The sequence below is a fragment of the Trachemys scripta genome, chromosome 4, assembly GCF_013100865.1.
Source record: "Trachemys scripta elegans isolate TJP31775 chromosome 4, CAS_Tse_1.0, whole genome shotgun sequence".
NCBI classification, from domain to species: Eukaryota; Metazoa; Chordata; order Testudines; family Emydidae; genus Trachemys; species Trachemys scripta.
The window spans coordinates 28,777,158-28,787,444 of record NC_048301.1 but is presented as its reverse complement, the minus strand read 5'-3'; the positions used below and the strand labels follow the sequence as shown (position 1 = coordinate 28,787,444).

The following is a 10,287-nucleotide window of genomic DNA, read 5'->3' as shown; positions in this document are numbered from 1 at the left end:
TCCTCACATGGGGTTAAAGTCTATGGAGCTACGCTGATTTACACCGGTTGAGGATCTGGCTTTTTTTTGGGGGGGGGGGGGGGTAAGTTGCCAGTCAAACCTCTACAATTTTCCAAGTAAATTATGGCAGTTTACTACTAAGAATATCGTGGGCTTTTTAAACAATGAAAAGATTTTACATTTGAAAACATTCAGAATTACCATGTTTAGAGGGAAAACAAATAATGTAGGTCAGGAGCAGCAACAGCAGCAGCAACAACAGCTAAATATATTTTTGCAATAACGGTTGATGCAAGTCGGTCAAGTTATAGCACGATGCTGAATAAAGCAACTATAGGTTCCAGATGGAACTTTCCAAGTAAACAAATCCATTCCAGCCCCAGCTGTCAGAACATGTCTAACTGTTTATGAAGTAAGATTGGCACATCTCACAATGCCATCAAATCATGATTCTGCACAAACTCTTTGATGCAAAGGGTTTATTTCTTACCAGATTGGATCCATCAGTACAGAATTAACTGCAATAACAACTCCAAAGATATAAATAAAGGGAACCATTTGTTAATATCATTTTGCTAGTTTACTCTATACCTGGTACACTGCATGCACTTTACGGTACCTTAAATATGTCATAACAGCATCAGCAACTATTTTTCCATGTGCCTTAGAAACAAGACATGCAAACATTCCAAGTGCACATTCTCCGTGTAAAGGAAAAGTAAATAAACCATGCAGCTATGATTCTTTCCAAACATTTCCAAATTAAATTTAACTGATAAGCATTTTTTAAAAAGTCTTGGTTAGTTTACAAAATATTATAGGAATAAGTATTTTCACAAACCATAACAAATTAATAGATTCTGCATAAGATAAGTAAATTTAAAGCATGCATAGTTGCATTACCTGATGGTTTCTGAAACAAAACAATAATGCTGCAAAGAGTTCTCTCCTTGGGTAAGTCTCAGTACAGAAAATCCCCTTTAGTATTCATCTCTTGCCTTTCCTTGGGTGCGCCGATCTACTGCAGGGCAGCTTTGAAATGCTCTCACTTTGAAGCCTGTAGTTTATTTCTGGATCACCCCATGATCAAGGATTACCAGCCAAAATATAAGTTGTTCTGAATCTCAGATTTCCTGCTTGAAGATGCACTGGAGAAACTTTTACCCATCCTAAAGTTCTTCTTTGTTGCTTTAATTTGTAGAACTTCGCTTCATCAAGCATCCTGTAGCTAAATGACACAAGGTTGACCTTTCTATTACATCATTATTTATTGTCCTTGACAAGTAGACCATATATGGATATGTTTCTGAAACTTAAAGGAAAAAAAGAAATTGCAGTATATTTTTGATATAAAGTATGTGGTCCTGGAGGATTTCATTTATTTTGGGGGAAAGCTGCAGGCAAATTTTCTACTTTACCTGCTTTTGCTGCAGCTGCTGCTGCATAAACAGAATAGGGCAAACATGACAGTGAGTGCTTGCTGAGGTTTTACAGTGGTTAACGTATTTTAAGACTACTAGAATTTATGGAGCCCAAGTCTTTAGAACTTCCAATATATTACAAAAGCACTTGTGAAACAATCCCACACAGTATTCCATAAACATTTACTATAGAGAAAGAACTGCTCTAAATAGCATGTGAACATGAAGGAAAGTCCCATTACCTAAACAGCTTAAGGCCAGTGTATGTGCCATGGTGGCCATACACCTCATGGTGGCATTTAGAGCAAGTTGCTCAAGGAGCAGATAAATATTGATCCAGGTGGAGTCTAAAAGAAGAGCAGGTGGACTGAAAACAACTAGGCATGGGTGACAGGGTGACCTGCCCCTTTAAGGCCTGGGAAACCTAAAGCCAATCAGTCTCATTCAATTAGCCCCACCCTGCCACACCTGGGCAGGATGTGGGCCTTAAAAGGAAGAAAGCTAACCAGTAGGAAGCTGACTAGGGAGGAGTGGACAATGAATGCTCCTACCTGAGGGATGGCTGAAAAAGAGATCCAGAGGTGAGCAGGGAGTCTTTTCACTGGAAGACCTGAGGGAAAACAGGTGTGGCTGCTAGGTTTCTTCTGGCAAGGGCCTGGGGAAGGAGCCTAAGTGAGCCTAGGGCCAGAGAGCAATGAGAGGGCCTAGGGTTTACTTGGGCCTCTTGTGGACCCCTCGAGCTATGGAGGGAGTGAAAAAGACTGTTCACAGACCCCACTGAGAGGGCTGTACAGGACCCCTGCTGTCAAGAGGAAGAAGGAATGCTTTGTGTCCTGATACAGAGGAGGAAGAAATATTTACAGGCCTGAGTGTAAGGCCTGGGAACATTGATACCCCAGAAGAGGTGGGACTAAATGTGATTTATCAGAGGCTGAAGTCACTGAAGTAGCCTGGAAGGCATTGATAGTTGAGTGGAGTTGTAGAAGACCAAGGGGAAACTGAGGTACAGGTGCCACAATGCCCCGCTATGTTACAAAGGGCTGCTCTAGGACAGTGGGTTGTGTAACAGCATGTGTAAATGAATTAACATTGGTAGGTTGGCTGGAAGAAGAAAAATACCACTTGCCTGAGGCCAAGGAGGGTAACCAGTCATTTGTCCAGAAGATGCCCAAGTGCAATGACTGTGGAGAAAAGGCATGATATGAAATCAGCTGATACTGACACTCCTTCTCCTAGCACTTACCATGTTGGTTCCACTAGAGAAATGGAGGGCAAGCTCATGGTGGGTGGCCCTTTCCTCCATTTGTCAACACCTTGTTGAGCCTCAGCCTGGTGGCAGAGCACAAATACCCATCGTGCTGATGCACAGCAAGGTAGCCTTAGGTGGAACCACCCTAGTAATAGTTACCCTAGTAATAGTTACCACTTCTTTGTTCCTTCTCCCTGACCAGCTTGCTCAGGTGTGACGCGGATGGCCATCACATCATGCATCTTCCCTCTAAGCTGCTGTCCGGTGAATGTTCTGTCCTTCATGACTGTGTGATGTTCGAGGAATTCTTTTTTCAGTCCACATTTAAGGTATGCTGGCAGTCAAAGGAGCAATTGCTGCAGTGACACCCTAGGGTGTGAACCTTGCACACCTTTGATGATCATCTCAGCAATCCCTTCTCCACTTTTAAATGTAACCTAAAATCTTCTGAGTCGGTTTTAATTATAACCACTGTTCATTTAACTTGTAGAGCCTTTCCCTTTCTTTTTCTTTACCCTTGTAAGACTGCCCCGCTGCTAGTTTCTCAGGCTCTAACCCTCCCATCAGATCACTTGGCTGTGTGGAGTTCCACAGAGTTCAATGAAACTATTCATGCACTTAGTCAAGCTCGTGCCTAAGTGCTTGGCTGAGGTGGGGACAGAGTGCTCAGTACCTTGGAGGATGGAGCATTTAATTAGAAAATGGCATTGGGGCCAGATTCTGGTCCCAAGATCCACATGAGGAAAGGACCTTCCATGTGCCAATGTCTTCTTTCTGCAGAAACAAGGCAGCACTGCCTCCATGGCACTGTCCTACCTTCCCCCATGCACCTTGTGGAGGATGCACTGTGGGTCCTGGGATCTGCAAGGGGTGAGGCAGTGGGAAAGGGGATAGAACTGGAGCAAGGCAGGGTAGGACATGTATCATCCCCCATCAGAGCTGTGCTGCCTTGGAATGCAGGAAGGATGACCCACAAGGGATACAGAGATGGTGCAGAGGTACAGGGCCTCTCAACAGCAGGTTATGAACTGCTACTGATTCCCTTTGATCCATACAGATCCCAGGGGACCTGTGGAGCTTGTCGGCCAATGGCACTATTGGAAAGAACACTTAGCTTCCTCCCAGGTGGGTTCATGAGGGACAGGGCAGTGGGACTCATAGCTCCATTGCCCAAGAGACGGGCCAAAACTGGCAGCTGTTAGAACTTTCTGAAAGAACCCTCTTGCAGAACAGTGGTAGGAACAATGGCTTTGTAAATGTGTCTAATAGTATGTAAGAATGTAGGTTATTTTTTAATGTAGCATTTAGGTCTTCCTGTTAGGCTCCATTGACCAGCATACATTGAGTATTGCAATTTTGCTGCAGTTTGTCAGCAGTGACCTTTCCTGCTATCACTAGAACCACCCGTACACAAAATAGGAGTCCTCGTTTTGCATCCTGGATAAATATTCATAAATGAGAGAACTGTGCAGATATTCACAGTTGTATAAAGGGTATTTGCTTTCCTTAAAAGCATCCAGTACAGTTGATTGCTGAGCGCAGGATACTGGAGTATGTGGACCATTGTTTGATCTGGTATGGTAGTTCCTGAGTTTTCCTATAATGAAGCATGATTTTATAATTAAAACACAGGCCTGGGCATCAGGAGATCTGGATTCTATTCCCAGATACCACTGACTCTCTTTAAAACCTTGTGCAGCCACTTAAGTTCTCTATGTCTCAGTTTCCCCACTTGCCAAATGGAAATAATGGCTCTTACTTTCCTCATAAGGGTGTCTAGAGCTCAGTCCTGACATCTCACTGATGTGAAGCCAATAGGACTATTTACCTAAGGGAAAACTGTTTTTGTATCCTTGGAAGAAGCTCCTCTGGAAGTTTGAAGTATTAGTTGCTGAAGTATGAATGTACAGAAATACATTTTATTTATTTTTCAATAAAGCAAAGCTGTAAGTCTGCTACAACACATTCAAAGCATAGTAATAATCATGATTGTAGAAAATGTGTTAATACTTTTCCCAAAGACACATCCAGTTGTGCATCTTAATTTAATACTTAATTCCAAGAGATTACAAAATGTCACCAGGAAAAATAAATACACAAAGCAATGTCATTTTCTGGGAATGCTTTCAGACTCGGATGCTGCACGTTAATATCTGTTTGTTTTCTCTTTACACAATATCATAAGCCAGCTCATGCTAGCTATGGGAAGTGGATTAGGGTCTCATGAATGGGGTTCATAAAGGGGGAGCTGAGTTTGAGGAAAGAGGAAGAGAGGAGACTGTGTGAAAACTTGGTAAATAAAAAAAAGCAGGTTCCTTTTCTTTCTTCCTCAAAAGTAGCCAGCAGTGTTTCTAAATGCCACTTTAACCTTTGCTTCAACTTCAGATTTGCTTGCAAGCTCGCCTTCCCCTTGTTTTAACTAATCAGCTCTTCAGTTCCCTGAGGCCTTGTTTCTCATCAGGATCCACTATTGTGGATGCAGCTAAGACTGGTGCAGAAACCAAATTCGTGCATGCAAGCCAGTGAGACTGAAAAGCACTTTTTTCAACTGATTCTGTGTATAAAGTCAGCAAATAAAAATATTTTTGCTGTTGCATGATTAGAAATCTTCATGTGCAAATGAGTATGAACGCATCATGTACGCTATCCTTGCAGTAGTGGAATGGTATTAATGGTGCCTAAACTCTGCTACACTCAAGAGTTTGGATCAGGTGAATTTTGGATCAGGTGAATTCAGGACCATCAAGAAAGCAAGAACGTTATTGAATAGATGCATCAGACTAACTGTCCCTGATGGATACTGTAATTCCAATAGGCAACCTAACCACTTCACTTCAGCCGGCCATTCAGACATGGTAGTTCTCTAGCAAATGCAGAAAGTGGGCACTGAAAAGTCACAGGGAATATGAGATGCAAGAAGATCCAGATAATGGGATCTCTTACATTATGCATTTGCAGAGCCGCTGTTTAATTAGGTTTTCTGCCTGACCTGAATTTCTTATGGCAGATTTAATCACAGCATTTACTACAATACCTTCTCAGCCATAGTTCACGGTGATATTCTATTGGTTACCTGGAGCGTGACACCGTTCATAGGTAACATGGAGCTCTTCTAAGCTTTGGCTTAGTCTTTAGGTGCAGTGCATTATGGGTGTTGTTCATTGAGGAAAATATGTGTAATACATGCATTCTCATATTTTACAAACATCTTTATCAAAATCTGGTGCCAATTCCTGCTCCCATTGATGTCAATGTCACAACTCCCATTGGTTTCAATGGGGAGTGGGATTCCACTATTGATTGATATTTGGTGTGCCTGCAGTATTTCACTACCATCACACTCTCAGAGATTATCAGCAAACTCCAATGTATCTCTCCTACCCCACACTCACCCACCAACCCTGATCCCTTTCAAAGAAAAAGCAAATGATTTTCAATAGACCTACATTTTGTTTTAGATGGCTTTTTATTTTATACCATCTGGCAAATACCTGCCTTCTATTTGATTCCTCATCACTTACACACCTTGTAACCAAATTCTTTATTTAAAAACATGTGTGTTTACACCACACATTTCAATTTTCACATTGAGTTATAGTAGCAAAAAATGCCAACCAATAAAATACTGTACACTGAAGTGCAATTGTGAAAGAGGAGAAACATGTAAAGGGCGGAGCCACAGAAGGAATCAGTGTTAGAGCTAGGATTAGAACTCAGGAGTTCCTGGCTTCCATTGCTGTTGAACAAACCATTCTTACACACACACACACACACACACACACACACACACACACACACACACACACACACACAGTGTGTGGGTACTGGGTGGTGTTGGTAGCTGTGATGTACAGGAGGTCAGACTAAAGGATCTGGTGGTCCTTTATGGCCTGAAATTCTATGACAATAATAAAAAATGTGTGATATCAAATATGCCAAGGTGTGGGTAATCACTAAGGTGTGATGTTTACAGCATATATTATTTCTTGGTGGCACTGCTATCTAAGGCCCTGATGCTGCAAAGTCCTTCAGTCCTTCCAACTGCACCAATTCCTCCAATCAACTCAGAATTAGAGCTGGTGATTTTTCAGTTCACTGGCAATTCCAAAAAAAAATTGAAAAAAATATTCATTTCTGGTTGAATGAAATGTTTTATATTGACAAAACAGAAATGTTTCATTTTGATGTAAACAATTTTTGATTTGTTGCTACATTTTTTTTTGAAAAACAGTCATTTTGAATGAAAAAACAAATGTTTTATTTCCAAAATGTCAACATGAAATGTTTTGATTTTTTTTTAGAAATATTTTTCAACAGAAGCAATTTGGTGAAATTGCCATGAATTTGCAAAATGCGTTGGTGTTGCTGAATCTGCTTTTTGTTCCCCCCAAAAAGAAGGTTTCTCAGACTATATTAGTCTTAAGACTCGAGTTTCCTCTCACCTTAATGTGAAATCGGTGTATGTCTTCTAATTTGTGGAATGGCTTCTAATTTATATTAGTGTGACTTAGAGCCCACTGGCTCAGTGGTTCAGCATAGTGGCCGAGTGTAGGGACTTCTTTCTGCATCTCAGTTACAGTCTGGAGGGAGTCCTCACTTCTTTGGAGATAGCATATTAGCACCAAGGGGAACAACAAATATATAAGCTCTTCAGCACCATTTTAACTGCTTGCTGACTCAGGCGGGACTTGACAGCCAATAAACCTTGGAGGAATCTGCAGTTATTACAGTCTCAGCCTCTCTCTGCAAATATCATCATAAGGTCAAGTACACAGACTCAAAATGGAAAGGGACTAAAGTACAGGAGAATATGTAATCATAATGCACAATGAATAAAACCGCCATGACTATGTAAACAAAGACATGTTCCTTTTACGTGGGTAAACATCACCTTTCCACTATTCTTTGTTGGGCAATTATCATTTATATTTTATAATGAGATTTAGCAGGAGTTCTAGTGAAAGGTTTGTTCTTTTCCTTGACCTTTCAGAAACAGAAGAAAATAGATCGCCTTTGCTGCATACCCATTATTAGAGGTAAGGATGAGGGCAAGAATGACCATATGTTCCACATCATTCTACTACATACAGTGAACATAATGTCCAAAGCCACTGTTTCTGAATCACTGTCCTAATGGGGAGATCCTACAGAATATGACAGAATGATTTTTCGATTGAATTTTTAAACCAGTCTACAGAAAGCTATAGTAGGAACATGCTTCTCTATTAAACTCCATAGGCTAGTTTAAAGTCTGACAGAAAGGGTATCAGTCTCTACTAAATTTTATAGTTGAGATATTCCTATGGTACCCTTAGAATTTCTATAGAACTCTGTTGGTCTCCTCTCTATTAATTTTTATAGGACGTTTGCCCAAAGGATAAGGCAGCAGACCCTACAGAGTCAGTTTTCAGAAGTCCTGAGAACCAAAATGTAGGGGTACCTTTGATCTTATAAGGAGATATTTATACCTACCTGGAGGCAGGTCAAAAAGTGATCCTTTCAGTAGTCTTTTTAACTCAACCTGTAGAATTTAATAGAGAATCACACCTGTGGTATATTGAAAACTGTTGGAATTACAAGCTATCACTTTAAGAGTGTGGGCGAGTTCTCCATTGTGAAAGTGAAGCGTGTGATCTGGGTCTCTCAGTCAGGAAAGAACCAATTCAGAAAAAGGTGGGTTGAACTTTGCCTTTCTGCCTTAAAGAGCAGCCTGCTTTGTCTCTCTCTATTTTTGGTTACTGTGTGGTGGTGTTCTGGATTCTAAGAAATGAATTAGTTTTACATTGCAACCTTCCAGCAAGAGTATTTGATATTTACTTTCTCTGTTTATAGGCCATGAGTATAACAATACCACTGCTCTAGAATTCTATAGACTAGTTTTAAAAATTCTACAGAAAGCTCATTCTTTAGGGCTGTGATTTGGAAGTACTGTTTTCAACTGTTCCATTCACTGTAGGACTATGTGTGACTTTTTACTGTCAATCTTGCCTTCCCCTTTCTTCAATGACATGAAAATAGGTCTGCTGCATACCAGATCTACTTTTTTTAAAATTCTTAAGGGTCAGAAAAAATTCTTGCTGAAATCAATAGGAGAGGCCTCCACCTAAAGTCACAATCCAGCAAAGCTGATAAGCATGTGCTTACCGTAAGCATGTGAGTAGCTTCATGGAATTCAATTGGAACTACTCACATGCTCAGATTAAGCATATGCTTAAGGGCATTGCTGGATAGGGGCCTTATTGAGGGCAGAACTGGGCCCTCTGTATGTATAATATGGAGAGAAGAAAAGAGAACCATGCAGGACAGATGTGTAGTCATGTCACTTAATGCACTTCTGGAAGGCGCTCTCGTACTATGGTGAGGAGAGCTGTAAAAGGAATAGAACAGCATATGCTAAAGGACAATGCACTGTCATCTCTATTTACTCATTGCTGTACAGTCAAATTAAAATGTGTCTAATTTCATCATTTAAAGTCCAGTCCAAATGAAGTCTACTATTACAACCACTGAGAAAGCTTAGACATCCTGCACCAACTGCTTTGTTTATGGATGAGACGGTAAGAAGGATTTTGTTTCTCTCCTAAATGCAAATCATAATGCAACAAGTTTGTTTTGCAGGGCTGACATTTAATTGTTTGCCCTATATCTCTCGGAGTTAAATTTAGCGTAAGTGTCTGGACAGAATGTCATCTGACACCAATGTATGTCTGTTGCACAACGTGCCATGGAACGAGTAAAGTTTAACTTAGTTAAAAATAACTGTATGCTTACCTCGTAATTTGGCAGGCTCCTGGATTTTATCCACTGCAATGATCAACAGACGGTACAATAATGAGACACAAATATGCAAGGGGACAAGACTGATCAATAAACTTGAGAAAACATAACCTCCCCCCTTTTCTTTCCTATATTAATTCATTCTCCCTATTTAGATAAATACTAAATATCGTTCCATAGTCATTTATTTAGAAGCAGGTGGACTCTTTTAAACATATTCGTATTGTCACAGTGGGGCATGGTCCCTTTAAGGGGAGATGGGCTTGCTCAAAGACAATGGGCCCATCTCAGCCACCTCTAAGTAACTACCCTGGTGATTGACTAATGAGCACCTGGACTTGACAAAAGGCTACCAGAGCTCATTTGAAAAGAGGAGCTCCTAGAGAAGCCTGCCGGCCAGCTGACCTCTCCAAACCTACCGGTGGAATGACTGGGTAGGGAAAAGGTGCCAGCAGGGGGACTGTTTGAGTGCTTGCCTACCCAGGGACATCAAATTCATACCTTTAGTTAATCTGGATTAATTTTTCTTGAAATGGGTTAGTTAAACTGTATTAAATCCATGTGTGAACACCCTCATACAGAATTCAAGTGGCCTTAATTTGACTTAGTTTAATCCCTATCCCTATTCTATAAATAGCCAGATTCTTCCACCCTTGCTCACACTGTATAGCAGATTACTGCACATGTGGTTCCCTTAATTTCGCATGACTAGCTGTGGAGTAAGGTACTACTCGGTATGACTGAAGGTAGTAGAATCTGCTCCCCAAATACATTTACAACTGGCTCCCAGCTTTGTTTTAGTTGTATTTAGAGTCCTCTTAGCCCTCCAGGGAAAACTCA

General features: G+C 40.8%; 2 protein-coding genes across 9 annotated transcripts in view; one reads left to right on the top strand and one right to left on the bottom strand.

Moving 5' to 3' along the window:
• The window catches only part of ASB2 (ankyrin repeat and SOCS box containing 2), a 33,999-nt gene extending 32,773 nt beyond the window's left edge, over nucleotides 1–1,226 (bottom strand). Inside the window, exon 1 of one of the 4 annotated variants that reach the window (XR_004645437.1) lies at nucleotides 904–1,224. The gene's annotated coding sequence lies outside the window, so the exon portion shown is untranslated. Of the gene's footprint in view, nucleotides 1–903 lie in introns of all 4 variants that reach the window. The other 3 variants (XM_034768045.1, XM_034768044.1, XM_034768043.1) reach the window with 3 other exon arrangements.
• The window catches only part of CCDC197 (coiled-coil domain containing 197), a 44,328-nt gene that overhangs the window by 2,185 nt on the left and 31,856 nt on the right, over nucleotides 1–10,287 (top strand). For 2 of the 5 annotated variants that reach the window (XM_034768047.1, XM_034768049.1), the window contains exon 2: nucleotides 9,145–9,227. The exons of the other annotated variants lie outside the window; for them this stretch is intronic. The gene's annotated coding sequence lies outside the window, so the exon portion shown is untranslated. The remainder of the gene's footprint in view (nucleotides 1–9,144; nucleotides 9,228–10,287) is intronic. 5 annotated transcript variants of the gene reach the window in all.